Below are 14,429 nucleotides of genomic sequence, written 5' to 3'. Positions count from 1 at the left end.
TTTTGATCAATTATTGGAACGTGTAGTTTTGTAGTCAATCTCTGGAAATGCCTCAATGCTAAATGGGGAAAAATGTGAAAAGATAAATGTTTGCACATGGGAGAGAAAAGGCCAGAGGAAGACCATTTGCAGACGGACTAAGGGCAGGCAGGACATCCCTCCACAGGCCGCCTCTAGGGGCTCCCTGTTCACCCATTACCTGGATTGGACTACTCCCGGGATCCTGGTCCATGAACTTGCAGGTCCTTTTCCTGCTTGTTTCCCATCCAGAGGGAAAGATTTGTGATGCAGCTTTTAAAGCTACAGCAGGGCTTTGTTCCATAGTCATCACTGCTCCCTGTGAACTAGGATTTCCAGCATCCCTGCACTTCCTTCTAGAATTATTTTTGGGCAGAAATTCCCTAAGACCCCCAGCCTTTCTGTCAGGTACATTGTGGCCATTCCTCCCTGGCTGGGCCTGACGGAGCTTGAGTAAGATCAGGTTTGCCAGGATAAGGGACCTTAATATTGGCCAGTGAATGACCCACACTCTCCCTTGCTGCCCTGGGTGATGTCTGGGCCCATGTGGTTCTGAGGTTCATGGTCTCAGACAATCACTAATTTACACACTCAGTCGTGTTGACCCCAACTTGACCTAAAGGGCCAGCTGGGCCCAAACCTATGGAGCATGTAGTCCCCAGGATGGCTGTGTTCTTTTCCCCAGTCTTGTGCTGTGGTTATGTGGTTATGTGCTATGGGGATGGGGAACTTTTCTGTTGGGAGTTTTGAAAGATGAAGCATGAGAGGAGCAGGGACAGGCGTCCAGAAGGGGAATGTCACCAAACTGATGAACATGGGCCTACGCAGACACAACCTTACAAATCAAAATACTGAAATGCTTTCCATGTAGGTAGTGAATTGATACTGCTCTGAGCTCACCCTGAGAACCCACCCGATGACCAGGAGCTAAAATGTTACCACCCGGCATTTTGAACATCATGCCCTGGAAACACCCTGCAAGACAAGGGTCACGTGAATGCCTTGGTAGAACTTCCCCCTCCTTTCTGAAGATTGCACGTGTCAACCAGGGGCAGAGTATAAACGCTGTTCCCCATAGCCCAGGCCCTTCCTGACAGGGCCCAGCCATCCAGGAAAGAAATAATTCACACAGTGGTGTAGACACATAAACACACACAAGCATATCCCACCCAAAGCCCAAGATGCATGAAATATAGAGATGAAAAGTGACTTCAGAAACAGATCAACCAATTGCAAATGAAGATCATTAAGATCCTGACTCAAATAAAATGTAAAACCAAGAAACAGCCTAGAAAAAACTGGGAGACCTTAAATACTGACTAGATAGTTGATTATAGGAATGACATTTTAATTTTTGTGTGTGATAATGTACTTGTGTTTGCGTTCCAAAAATCTCTCATCTGTAAGAAATACTGAAATATTTACACCTTAAATGATGTGCTCTCAGCATCTGTAGCTGGTTAATTGTGGGGGGGCAGGGAATGTGAAGATAAAGCCAGGTGGTTTATGAGTTGACAATCTTTGAAGCAAGTGATGGGTTCACAGAGGTTTATTTTTCTCTTCTCTGAGATTTGGACATTTTTTAAAACTTTCAGAACCCATTTTAATAAAAATAGTACATTTGCTGTTCACATTATAATGTTAAAAATTAAAACATTGCAAATATAAATGAATCCTTCTCCTTCCTGACCAAGGGAAGCTCTGTCTCAATCTGGCTTCTGTGAATGACCTGATGATGCCACTGATTATTCATTTATCCCATGTTTATGGAGTAATTACTATGTCTTCGATGCTGCGAGCAAGGTGAATGCATTTCCACATCTTCAGATCTAGTGCGGGAATGAAGGCACTGAGCCGGCTGCCAAGATTCTCTAAGTGGCAAATAATGCCCCACGGAGTATGCTCATTGCTAAGATTCCAAAATCAAAGCTAGACAAGTTTGCCAGGGAACAAATCAGAGGTACTTAATTTATGATATAGAAATTACCTATGTCTGAATTAACATGTGACAAAGACTGATGGATTTTATGTTAAAATTAGATGCAAAATCATAATTTATGAAATCATATTTAATATAACATAGATAAATCTCATTTGAATGGGTATTATCTCTTCATTGAGGGCAAGTACTAGAAAAAACAAATGTAAGTTCAAAATGCCAATTCCTCAGCCTCAATTATCCTATTGATTTTAATATAAAAAGGAAGAAAAATCAGGGGTCAGCCCCATGGCTGAGTGGTTAAGTTCATGCATTCTGCTTCGGCGGCCCAGAGTTTCGCCAGTTCGAATCCTCATCAGGCCATGCTGAGGCAGCATCCCACGTGCAACAACTAGAAGGACCCACAACTAAAAATACACAACTATGTACTCAGGGCCTTTGGTAAAAAAAGGGAAAAAAAATAAAATCTTTTAAAAATAAAAAAAGGAAGAAAAATCATGGTAAATAAAAATCGAGGTTTACCATGAACAGTAAAGATCATGTTGGACGTTACAAAGAGATGCTGTGAGGGTCAAGGCTGTCTCCTGGCGAATTTCTCACTGCACCACTCTCCTTTTCTCCAGCACCAATCTTGCTTTTCCCACTGTGTTTTCAGGGTGCCTTTCTTGGCTCCTCATTCTCTCTGCCTCCCTGGCAATCTCGTCTGTCCTCAAGCCAACAGTCCGTCTCTCCCATGCTGTTCTTTCTGCATCTGTCTCCTGATATCTCCAGAAGTTGCCCGTTGCCTATAGAGGGGCTGTGAGAGACCCAGACCCATTCCTGGACTCATCTCTGCCCAGAATGGACACTGGCTTAGAGCTGGTTTGCAGATCCCTCAGCTCCAGTCATGACCCAGGCATTCACCTAGACCACCCAGTGCAATTATCTTTAAGGTATTTGTGAATCCAAAGGACTTAAGAGTTCTCCTTCGCTGCTGCCAGCCTTGAGGTCCTGCAGTCTCTCCTCTCCACAGACTCACCGGGGCTTCTCCAAGGTCTCCTCCCACTGACGGCCCCTGACCTCACGGCCAGGATGGGAAGTTATCCTAGTACCTGGGCTCTGGAATATGCAGCTGCTCAGCCTTCTGGGTGTACAGAGCTGCAGGTTTCTGCTTGGTTTTGGTTTCATGGTCTCGTTTCCACCATGAAATTGGGGCATATTTTTTTTAACTTTCTCTCTAAAAATAAAATGTGAAATTTGAACAAAATGGGGGATGAAGACTACCATCCATGGAGAATGTTCTCAGCTAACATCAAGAAAATGTAAATTATATGTTATTGATACAATGAAAACGTAGATGAAATTCACAAATTCCCAAGAAAATAAAAGTTATGTGGGGCCGGCCCCATGGCTGAGTGGTTAAGTTCACATGCTCTGCTTCTGCTGCCCAGGGCTTCACCGGTTTGGATCCTGGGCACGCACATGGCACCGCTCATCAAGCTATGCTGAAGCTGCATTCCCACATGCCACAACTAGAAGGACCCACAACTAAAAATGCACAACTATGTACCGGGGGGCTTTGGGGAGAAAAAGGGGAAAAAATCATTAAAAAATAAGTTACCAAGCTGTCTCAAGGAAAAATGAAAACTCTGAATAGTATTATATCTCTTAGAGAAATTGAGTTATTGTTTAAAATACTCCTATGAAATTTTATTGTGGGATATTTCTTTGATAGAACTGGTGAATCTTAGCAAACATTCAAGAAATAAATAAAACACACTTACTCAAACTCTTCCAGAGAATAGGAAAAACAGAAAAGCTTTTGACTCATTTTGTGAGAATAGCTTAAACCAAAATCTAACAAAATAATAACAGGAAAGGAAATTTACAGGCCACTCTCTTTCATGAATTAAACTCACGTATCCTAAAAAAAAAAAAAATCCAGCCGTATCTTATAAGAAGGGCATATCATAACCAAATGTAGTTCATGCAATGTAATTCAGTACACTAGTCCCTGAAGAAAAAGAAATCATAATCTCAATAACCGCAGAATAAACAATAATAAAATTAAAGACCCATTCATGTTTTAAAACAAACAAAAATAACTATTACAAAATGAAGACTAGAAGGAAACTCTCTCAATCCCATAAAGAGTATTTACAGAACCAAAGATGAAAGCCCAGTGTTGGAAGCAAGGATGAGAGATGAATGTTCAGTATTACCGATGCTACTAGATATTACACTGGAGGCCCTCCCCAGTGCAATATTGGCGGGAAAAGAAATATTTTATTGGAAAGGAAAAAATAAAATTGACGTTATCTCCAGACAACATTATTTTGTAAGTATAAAATCCTGATAAGTTAATGAATTAACTGAGTCTTGTGGTGGCTGAAAACAAGGCTAATATACAAACAAATTTTTATTTCCATCTACCAATCATAAGGCATTCAAAATTTAAATTTTAAACAGTGACATTTACAACAACTTAAAAGTATGGAATATCTAGAAATAAACCTAATGAAAATTTTGAAAGACTTTGGTCCATAAGTTTACAGAACTGGATTTAGAAAAATAAAAGAAGACTGAAAGAAGAGGACAGGGGCCGGCCCAGTGGTGCAGTGGTTAAGTTCACATGTTCTGCCTCTTGGTGGCCCGGGGTTCGCTGGTTCAGATCCCGGGTGCGGACCTGGCACCCCATGGCACGACATGCTGTGGTAGGTGTCCCACGTATAAAGTAGGTAAAGATGGGCATGGATGTTAGCTCAGGGCCAGTCTTCCTCAGCAAAAAAAAAAAAAAAAAAAAAAAGAGGAGGATTGGCAGTAGTCAGCTCAGGGCTGATCTTCCTCACAAAAAAAAAAAAAAAAGAAGAGGACAGATAAACCATGTTTGTGTCTGAACAGAGCCCATATTGTATAGATATCAATACTGTCCAAATCGATCTACTGACAACATAAAATTGCAATCAAAATCCTGATTGGTTTTGTTGTGGAAATTATGCCTTACAAATTCATATGGAAATGATAAAGGAAAAGCATAGATAGGACTTCAAAAGCAAAGAATAGGGTGGCAGGACTTACTCTCCCTGATATCAAGTAGTATAGCATCACAGTAGCGTAGCTTGATGGCAAGGATAAACAAGGAAATCAATGGAAGCAAATGGCAAGTTCAGATACAAGCTGGTCACACAGGGACACATATATGCACATCTGATTTATGACAAGGAAACACAGAGGAGTAGAGGGAAAACAAAAGTCTTTTCAAAAATACCTGTTGGGCAAATTGACTGTATGCACGGAGAAAATAATGACTCTCTAACTCACGCGCACCATCCATAGAAATTATCAGGTAGATGGTAGATGTAAGTGTGAAAAACTAGCGATTTTAGTGGAACATACGGAAGACGGAGCAATGTCTCAAGCAGGAGGAAAAGGCAGGCATTGATGCCTACAGGGCTGAGCGGGCATGGGACAGTTTGAGAACTGCATGAAGATTTGAGAATCTTAAAAATCAGCGGTAGTAGAGATAGGCAAGACCAAGGTTATATAGCATATCTGTGGTCTTTCTAAGAATTTGTGGAATGGAAGTTTTTAGTGGAGGATAAACATGATCACATTTACATGTAACATGACTTCTGATGCTGGGCTGGGGGAGGGAACACGAGTAGAAAGTTCTTGTGATAACATAGGAGAGATGAGACTAGACTCTTAACGGAAGTAGTGGACGTGAAATCGAGATGAAATGTAGTGGAAATCATTTTAGATGGAAGAAAGTGCGTCATTTTGAATGTCTCTAGGAATGAGGTCTATGACTTGTTCGTCTCTATTTACCTAAAACATAGCATATTATCTGTCATGGTGGTTTTCCAATAAGTGCTCGCTCATTGAAATAATAAAAACAGGCCACAGGGTATATGAGGATAACTGAGTGACACAGGGATGTCTTCTGGTTCTCTTCAGAGAAGAAAGTGTTCTGATGAATATGCAAGATAAATACAAATAACACTAAGACCTTAGTTACTGAACCATAAAGAAGATGGGCAATACTAACTGGGAATCATTACCTGCAGAGCGTTCTTTTACTTGGTGTCTAGAGCAACAAAGGAGGACAATTTCGCTAAACTTGTCCAGTGCCCTTCTTTGGGGGCCTGTGAATGACAGAATTACTGAACCTGGGCTGATGACAGTTTGCATTTCTCCCCAGACATGGATCAGTGTGTCAGGTGTCCGGACCATCAGTATGCCAACAGAGAGTGAGACCGCTGCCTCCAAAACGTTGTGACCTTTCTGGCTCATGAAGACCCCTTGGGGACAGCCCCGGCCTGCACAGCTCTCTCTTTATCTGGCCTAATGGCTGTGGTCCTGGGGGTCTTTGTGAAGCACCGAGACACTCCCACAGTCAAGGCCAATAATCAGACTCTCAGCTACACCCTGCTTGTCTCCCTCACCCTGTGCTTCCTCTGCTCCTTACTCTTCATCGGTCGTCCCAACACAGCCACCTGCATTCTTCAACAAATCACATTTGGAGCTGTTTTTACTGTGGCTGTTTCTGCCGTCTTGGCCAAAACTCTTATTGTGCTTGTGGCCTTCAAGGTCACCGCTCCAGGGAGAAGGATGAGGCAGCAGTCAGTGTCAGGGGCACCTAACTTCATCATTCCTATCTGCTCCTTTATCCAACTGAGTCTCTGTGGAGTCTGGCTGGGGACCTCTCCTCCCTTCATTGACATAGATGCGCACTCTGAACAAGGCCACGTCATCATCGTGTGCAACAAGGGCTTGGTCACTGCCTTCTACTGTGTCCTGGGATACCTGGGCTCCTTGGCCCTGGGCAGCTTCTCCTTGGCTTACCTGGCCCATAACCTGCCTGACACCTTCAATGGAGCCAAGTTCCTGACGTTCAGCATGCTGGTGTTCTGCAGTGTCTGGGTCCCCTTCCTCCCCGTCTACCACAGCACCAAGGGCAAGGTCATGGTGGCTGTGGAGATCTTCTCCATCTCGGCCTCCAGTGCAGGGCTATTAGGCTGAATCTTTGCTCCCAAGTGCTTCCTTATCTTCCTAAGGCCAGAGAGAAACACATCAAAAGTGTTAAGGAATACAACACATCTGGGGGGAAAATAATCAAAATATATTTTTCTTAAGTCTCATAAGAACTTGCATACCCCTGAAAAATAAACTACTACAATTTGCAGGCCTACTCTAAGTATCAACTAAATTTACCACACCTCTCCAATTAATTTAATGGTTTACAGTTCTTTTGGCTTTATACAAAGATCCTGAGGCATTTGTAGGGGAGGAAGACATTTCCTCTTCCCAAATGTGGGTTCATCTGGCTGGAGAACAAGTTAAATTCACATGAGACAGAATAGCAAGAGAAAATTAAACACAGCTTTATGAGGAACCATGGCCCGGGGCCTTTCTTGCCGAAGGAAGAAAGGGCACCGAAGAAGTGGGGTGCACATGATGAGGATTTTAGGCTGGTTACTTTTAAAATGGCAGATGAGAAGCAGGCTCTGAGGAGTGGAATTTTGCTTGCCCTTTTGAGAGACATTTGCATTTGTGAAGGAAGGGGGGATGACCTTGGAGGGACCTGAAATTGGCCACCCCAGGATATGTCTCTTTGGCATCGGGATTGTTTGGGGCTGATTGCTTTTGATAAACTGGGACAGGGAAGGAGGCTCTGAGGAATGGAACTTGCCCTTGTTGGGACACATTTACATTTGTAAGGTAAATCTCTATCTGTAAAGGTGCCTCCCTCTCTGTACCAGGAAGAAGAAGAGAGATGACCTTGTCCCTACAAACTCTTAATGGGGAAGGCAAGAACTTAAGTTGGTTGCTGTCTGGCAATCTCATGTAACTGGTTTAGGGTGGTGGCTTCTAACCTTTCTTACCTTTACTTAATCTGATTTGATTCTTGTCTAAAAGTCATGGGATCACCCAATGACCAGACCCCACTGGCACTGATGCCATTTTAACTTTTTTCATATTCTTTCCTTTGTCTTGTAAAGAGGTAACTCACATACCTATGCCTTAAATTTAGCTCTAACCCTCAACTTGGGGCAGCAGAAGCTCTGACTGCCCATGGGTCCTGTCCCCATGCTACACTATTCTCTAAATAAAAGAGCACTACTGCCAGATCTTGAAAGTCCAAGAAATCTTTCTTTCCACTCCTTGGCTCACCAACCCCGCATCACACAGAGTGGTTATATACCCCCAAACAGGATGTTTCACATGTGATTGAAATGTCCCTCCCACAATAGTCACAAGATTGCCCTGTCGGCACAGCGCTTGATGGACACAGCAGGTAGTGGTCTGCTATCTCGGAGGGCGTAGCAGGAGGCAAGTCGATTGTCTGGAGCTGGGCGGTCACAGGTGAGGGCAGCAATCAGTTCCTAGCCTAAGGAAAGATGCTTAATCCTTAAAGAAATGCCAACGTTGGGAGGGGGAGGGAAGTCAGTTGCAGGAGGTTACCAGACAAGCACAATAAAATGCAGATTTTAAGTCTTTGCCTTTGGTATTGATTAAGAGTTTCTAGAGAGAAGGTCATCTCCTTTCTTCTTCCTGGTACAGAGAGGGAGGCACCTTTACAGATAGAGATTTACCTCACAAATGTAAACATGTCCTAACAAAGGGCAAGTTCCATTCCTCAGAGCCTCCTTCCCTGTCCCAGTTTATCAAAAGCAATCAGCCTCAAATAATCCTGATGCCAAAGAGACATATCTTGGGGTGGCCAATTTCAGGTCCCTACACATTCAAATGCATGAATACAGATATGAATATTACCTCAGATTAATTTTCCTCTAAAATTATGTGTGGTAGTTTGCAAAAATGGCCACCCATTAGTCGTCTCCCTCCATCTGTGTGTGTGTGTGTGTGTGTTTTTAAAGATTTTATTTTTTCCTTTTTCTCCCCAAAGCCCCCTGGTACATAGTTGTATATTCTTTGTTGTGGGTCCTTCTAATTGTGGCATGTGGGACGCTGCCTCAGCGTGGTTTGATGAGCAGTGCCAGGTCCGCGCCCAGGATTCGAACCAACAAAACACTGGGCCGCCTGCAGCGGAGCACGCGAACTTAACCACTCCGCCATGGGGCCAGCCCTCCATCTGTGTGTTTTGGTAGTGCCATCTCATTTTGACTCTGGGTGGGCTTGGCCTTGAAACTTGCTTTGGCCAATGGGACACAAGCAAATGACACAAGCAAAGGCTTGAAAAACACTTGCTCCTTTGTGCTTGTCCTTCTCTCACTGCTCTGGGGAAACTTGTGACCAACAATATGGGAATGAGTGGACAGACTGCACATTTCTATCTCTCCAGGTGACTTCAAGTCAACAATCAGATATGTGAGTAAGGCCATCCTAGACCATCCAATCCCAGCTGAGCCACCACACATAGGCCCAAACCAAAGGACTCCCCAGGTAATCCACAGAATCATGAGAAGAGTTAAATTACTCTTATCTTAAGCCACTACATTTTAGGATGGTTTATTATATAGGAGAAACTAACCAATACATTATGCTATTATTTGAATATGTCCTCTCATTTAATGGTTAATTACTAAGGATTTCTATTCTTTATTGTATATTGTACATTGGAATATTCTCAATATTCAGTTCCAAAAGGAAAATCAGACATCACATCTTCTTCTATTTTTATTTTTTTTACTTCCTTTTTTTAACAAGATGTCTTTAAGCACATATATTAAGAATACCTTTACTAATTTTAAGATTTTGGATATTCTCCTATCTTATCATGTACCACTGTTATATATGGGGGCTTTTTACTGTGAATTTTAGCACTATAAACCATTTGGAGTGTTTTTATTTGTGAATAATGTTAGTTAATGATCCAATGTTTATTTCTGCAAAATTTATCTTATTGCCTAAAAACAATTACTCTATCATTTTAAATTTTTATTTTAAATACATTGAATCTGAATAATGTTTCGAAAACTGGTATCTTTGAAATACTCATTCTTTTCATTTGTAAATGTAGTATATTTCTCCATTTAATCAGAGTTTTATGTTTTTGGTATATCTTCATAATCTTATTCATATAACTCTGGCATAGCTCCAATTATTTTTTCTTGATTCTTTTAAACAATTCATTGCTCCTACGAGTAGAATAATTATTTACATGTTTAATCTAGTTCTTGCTCATATAAAGGTATTTTTTTTCATGTAACTCTCTAGTATCCTTTCCCATTACTCAACTTATTGACTAGCTCAACCTTATATGTTATTTCACACTAAAATAATAGATTTTCTCTCCTTACTAATATTATTTACCTCTTATTCTTTCCATTCTCATTTTTTAATGACTGGGATCTCCAGTGCCACACTGAATCCTAATAATATTTCCCAGTAGCATTTTTCTCTTCTTAAGGATAGCATAAACACCAGATAAATTCCTTCTCAGGGCAGAGCAGGCATCTAAGAAGGGGAAAGTAAAAATGTGATGGGGAATGGTTTCTACCTAGAAATCAACAGACTTCCCTCTCTTTGCTATTTGATGCTAGAGATGTTATGACAATGCGGCCAGCTGAGAATGAGAGGATCTCTCTCCAGTCCCAGGAATTAATCTTGGCCAAATCCCGTAACCTCTTCAGACCTCAGTTTCTTCATCTGTAATATGAAGAGTGAAATATCTTTTTGAGTTCAAAAGTTCTATGATTCCAGAGCAACATTAGCAACATAGCAGAGTGAGTGGTTTTCTTTGTCTCTCTCCTTTCTAACTATACAACTAAATGGCCATTCACTGATCAATGGTGGATTCTCACACAGCACCTCAGGACCCCCGAGAGACCGTGCTGCTTTACATAGGAAGGTGGATGACTACCCCCGGGGAGGAAGTGGAGATAGGTGAGAACTCTCTGGTCCCCAGACAGCCTAGCACCTGTGAGTGACTCTCTCCCAGCTGACACTCTCTTAGCACCACCCAGCCCTGAGGACAGGTGTGTGCATCAGCACAACTGTGGAAACAGGTGACTACAGCCTTAAGCCCCCCCATGATTGCTCTGTGGGCCAGAAGGAAAATCCACGTGATGAGGATTTTAGGCTGGTTAATTTTAAAATGGTTTATGATGAGGATTTTTAGGCTGGTTAATTTTAAAGCTGCAAATGAGAAGCAGGCTCCTAGGAGTGGAATTTGCTTGCCCCTTTTTTGGGAAAGATTTACATTTCTAAGGGAAACCTCTATCTGTAAAGATGCCTCCCTCTCTGTGCCAGGAAGAAGGGGGATGGCCTTATCTCTAGAAACTCTTAATCAATGCCAGAGGCAAGAACTTAAGTTGTTTACTGTCTGGCAACCTCATGTACCTGACCCCCCCCCCCCCCCCCATCCTCCTTTGTCTTTAGCTAAGGATAATATTTAAGTGGTGACTTCTGCTATTTATTCAATCCGGTTTGATTCTTATCTAAAAGTTGTGGGACCGCCCAATGGCCGGACCCTACGGTCACTGATACCATTTTAACTTTTTTACATATTCTTTCCTTTGTCTTGTAAAGAGGTAACTCACATACCTATGCCTTAAATTTAGCTCTAACCCTCAACTTGGGGCAGCAGAAGCTCTGACTGCCCATGGGTCCTGTCCCCATGGTATTCCATACTATTCTCTAAATAAAAGAGCACTACTGCCAGATCTTAAGAGTCTAAGAAATCTTTCTTTTGACTCCTGGGCTCACTGACCCGCATCACAGGGTCCCACAGCGGCCCCAGGGAGAGTCTCTGCTCAGCCCTAGTGGAAAGGCCACACCCACCAAGCACAAAGACTGGGTGACCTTGGAGCAGAAGTGGTACAGCTGGGTGAGCTACCTACCCGCCAGCTACATTAAACATCCATAGATCTGCAGTGCCCCGAGGGGGCAAGTGCGATCCACTGAGACCATGTGAGTGGGCAGAGACAATCTGGAGCCCCAGTGTGATTGCTCGCCCGCAACTGGGGTGCCCACCCCGCTTGGCCCCGCCCCCACCTCGCCCCCGCCTCAACCTGGAGCCCCCAAACGGCTCTGCCCTGTAGGCCCGCCCGAAACTCTGAGCTGCTCGCCTGAGACCGGAAGCGAAAGCCGGGACGGTGCCGAGGAAGCACCTGGGTGTGTCTGCGCGCTGTGTCCTCTCTTCTCGGCGCGGACGGGATTCCCGTGGCACGTGCGCCCTAGGGAGGGGACGCGGGGAGCGACGGTTGGGCTGGGTTCCGATGGGGCTCCAGGGAGGGGCCTGGGCCGGGGCAGCCCCGTTAGGGCCCGGCCTCCTCCGTCGCCCCGGAGCCCCGTTTCCCCCGGGCTGTTCCTTCAGGTCGCCGGAGCTGCTGTTTCCTCTGGGCGCCACCATCCCCTCCTCACCGGCCTCGTCCCCGTGCTCCGTGGGATTTGCCCCGGGGGCTTTTAGCCTCGTCTGGAGGCGTTGTTACAATTGGGGGCGCCTGGCACCTGGAGGGTGGAGGCCGAGGATGCTGCTCAGCATCCTCCACGGCACAGGACAGCCCACGACGCAGAATTATCTAGCCCAAATGTCAGCAGTGCCGAGGGTGGGAAACCCTGCCCCAGGGCCTTAGACTCTCCCGAGCCCTGAACGGACTGTGGAAACTGTTCACAAGTCAGCCGAGCCGCTTACAGGGCCCCTAAGTGACAAGCTTGTTTAAAGGGTCTGGAGTCACCAAAAACTCTCTGTCCAGCCGAGTGAGGTGAGCAAGGGAAACGCACACAGCCCAGGGATGCTTTCTCCCAGCTGGGGGAGCAGGTGGCTGTCTAGGAATCGGGGAAAGCCAGTCACAGCCAACAGTTTCCGTTAAATCAGTAAATACAGAAAAGAAAAGGGAATGGGGTTTCCTTTCCCTCCAACTGTATTACAGTCTATAAAAGGCCTCAAAAACTATCCTTGTGTTGTTTTCCCCCTCAGACAAGGACAGCATCCATGGAGCTCAAGTTTGAGTTGAAACCAGGCTCAAGGTCCGCCTGTCCTCACTGATGGTGGATTTCTGTGTGAGCAGGTGAGCGCCACGTGGACTCGTTCCAGCAGGTTCCAGCAGCCCCCGCTGTGCAGAAGAGCTGCCTGTGGGCTTTCCTGGGCTCGGGGTGTCAACACAAGGAGCCACTAAGAGGGAGGGTGTCTTAGGAAAAACTATTAATGTTTGATAATATTGATGGGAAAGAGTAAGGTGTGTGTGGTTCTGTGTGTAAACAATTCAGAAAATACAGTTATATGCAAATAGCATGTTAAACAAACATGTAAATAACTGCAAATACGTGTGCAGTAGAGAAATATAGATGTACTTGCATTCCATAATATTAAAAATGTCAGGGGCTGGCCCGGTGGTACAGTGGTTAAGTTCGCACATTCTGCTTCGGTGGCCCAGAGTTCGCTGGTTCGGATCCTGGGTGTGGACGTGGCACCGCTTGGCACGCCATGCTGTGGTAGGCCTCCCACATATAAAGTGGAGGAAGATGGGCACCAGTGTTAGCTCAGGGCCAGTCTTCCTCAGCAGAAAGAGGAGGATTGGCGGCAGATGTTAGCTCAGGGCTAATCTTCCTCAAAAAAAAAAAAAAAAAGGATTTTATGTATAATATGTGAATGTTTTCTGTGTTTACGTAGTATTACAAGACATCCCATTAAATGTTAGCAGCAACACTCAGCAACTTTCCTCAGACCCATTCAGGTAGACTTCTAAAGCCCTGTAAATTCTCCACAGAGATTCACAATATAGGGACACCTGGGGAAAACGATTATTTGAACTTCTTTATATTAGTAACAGAAATTTAAAATGGAATTGACCAGCAACTAGATGTATTTTGAGCAAGTAGGTTTTTATTCTTTATGAGATTTTGCATCATCTGGAGGAATGTTAAGCGACACCTTGTAGATTGAAGGGTCGGGACTAGTCTGCAAACAGAGTGTCTGCTACACCTTGCCTTCTACGGGGAATTGACTTTGTTTCTTGAAACTTTTCTGAGGTAACAGTCTGGTGATCCACATTGAGGGAATGATGTTAAGTAATTTTATATTTAATTGTTGGCTTCTACTAATTGTGAGTGTGGGGGTGTGTGTCTTTCTCATTCTAGCTTGCCTGTGACATTCTTGAGGGGAATATGTGCTTGTCATGCAATAGCTATTCTGAGTGGACAATTTATGGTGACCAGCCATCCTCATTAATTCAAGACTGAGGGGTTTGCCAGGACACAGGACATTTAGCGTTCAAACCAGCACAGTCCTAGACAAACCAGGATGGCTCATCATTTCCGTGAGCCAGGCCCTGGGCCAGATGCATGGGGACCCTGGAAAACCGAACAGACCTTGTCCCACCTCCATAGAATTTATATTCTATTAGGGAATTTGGATTTTGAATGAGTGATGAACCAGCAGGAACTGTATCAGCCCAAGCACAAGCTCAGCTCAGGAGAGCCTTGTAAAATTCCAGTTTTCCCCTCTTTGGGGTGACTTCCATTTGGAAGTCCCCACGGGCCCCAGCTTGTGGGCCTGATTCTGATAGTAGGCAGGGCCCCCTGGGCT

Source organism: Equus quagga, chromosome 14, assembly GCF_021613505.1.
Source record: "Equus quagga isolate Etosha38 chromosome 14, UCLA_HA_Equagga_1.0, whole genome shotgun sequence".
Classification (NCBI taxonomy): domain Eukaryota; kingdom Metazoa; phylum Chordata; class Mammalia; order Perissodactyla; family Equidae; genus Equus; species Equus quagga.
This window is presented reverse-complemented; position numbering follows the sequence as displayed.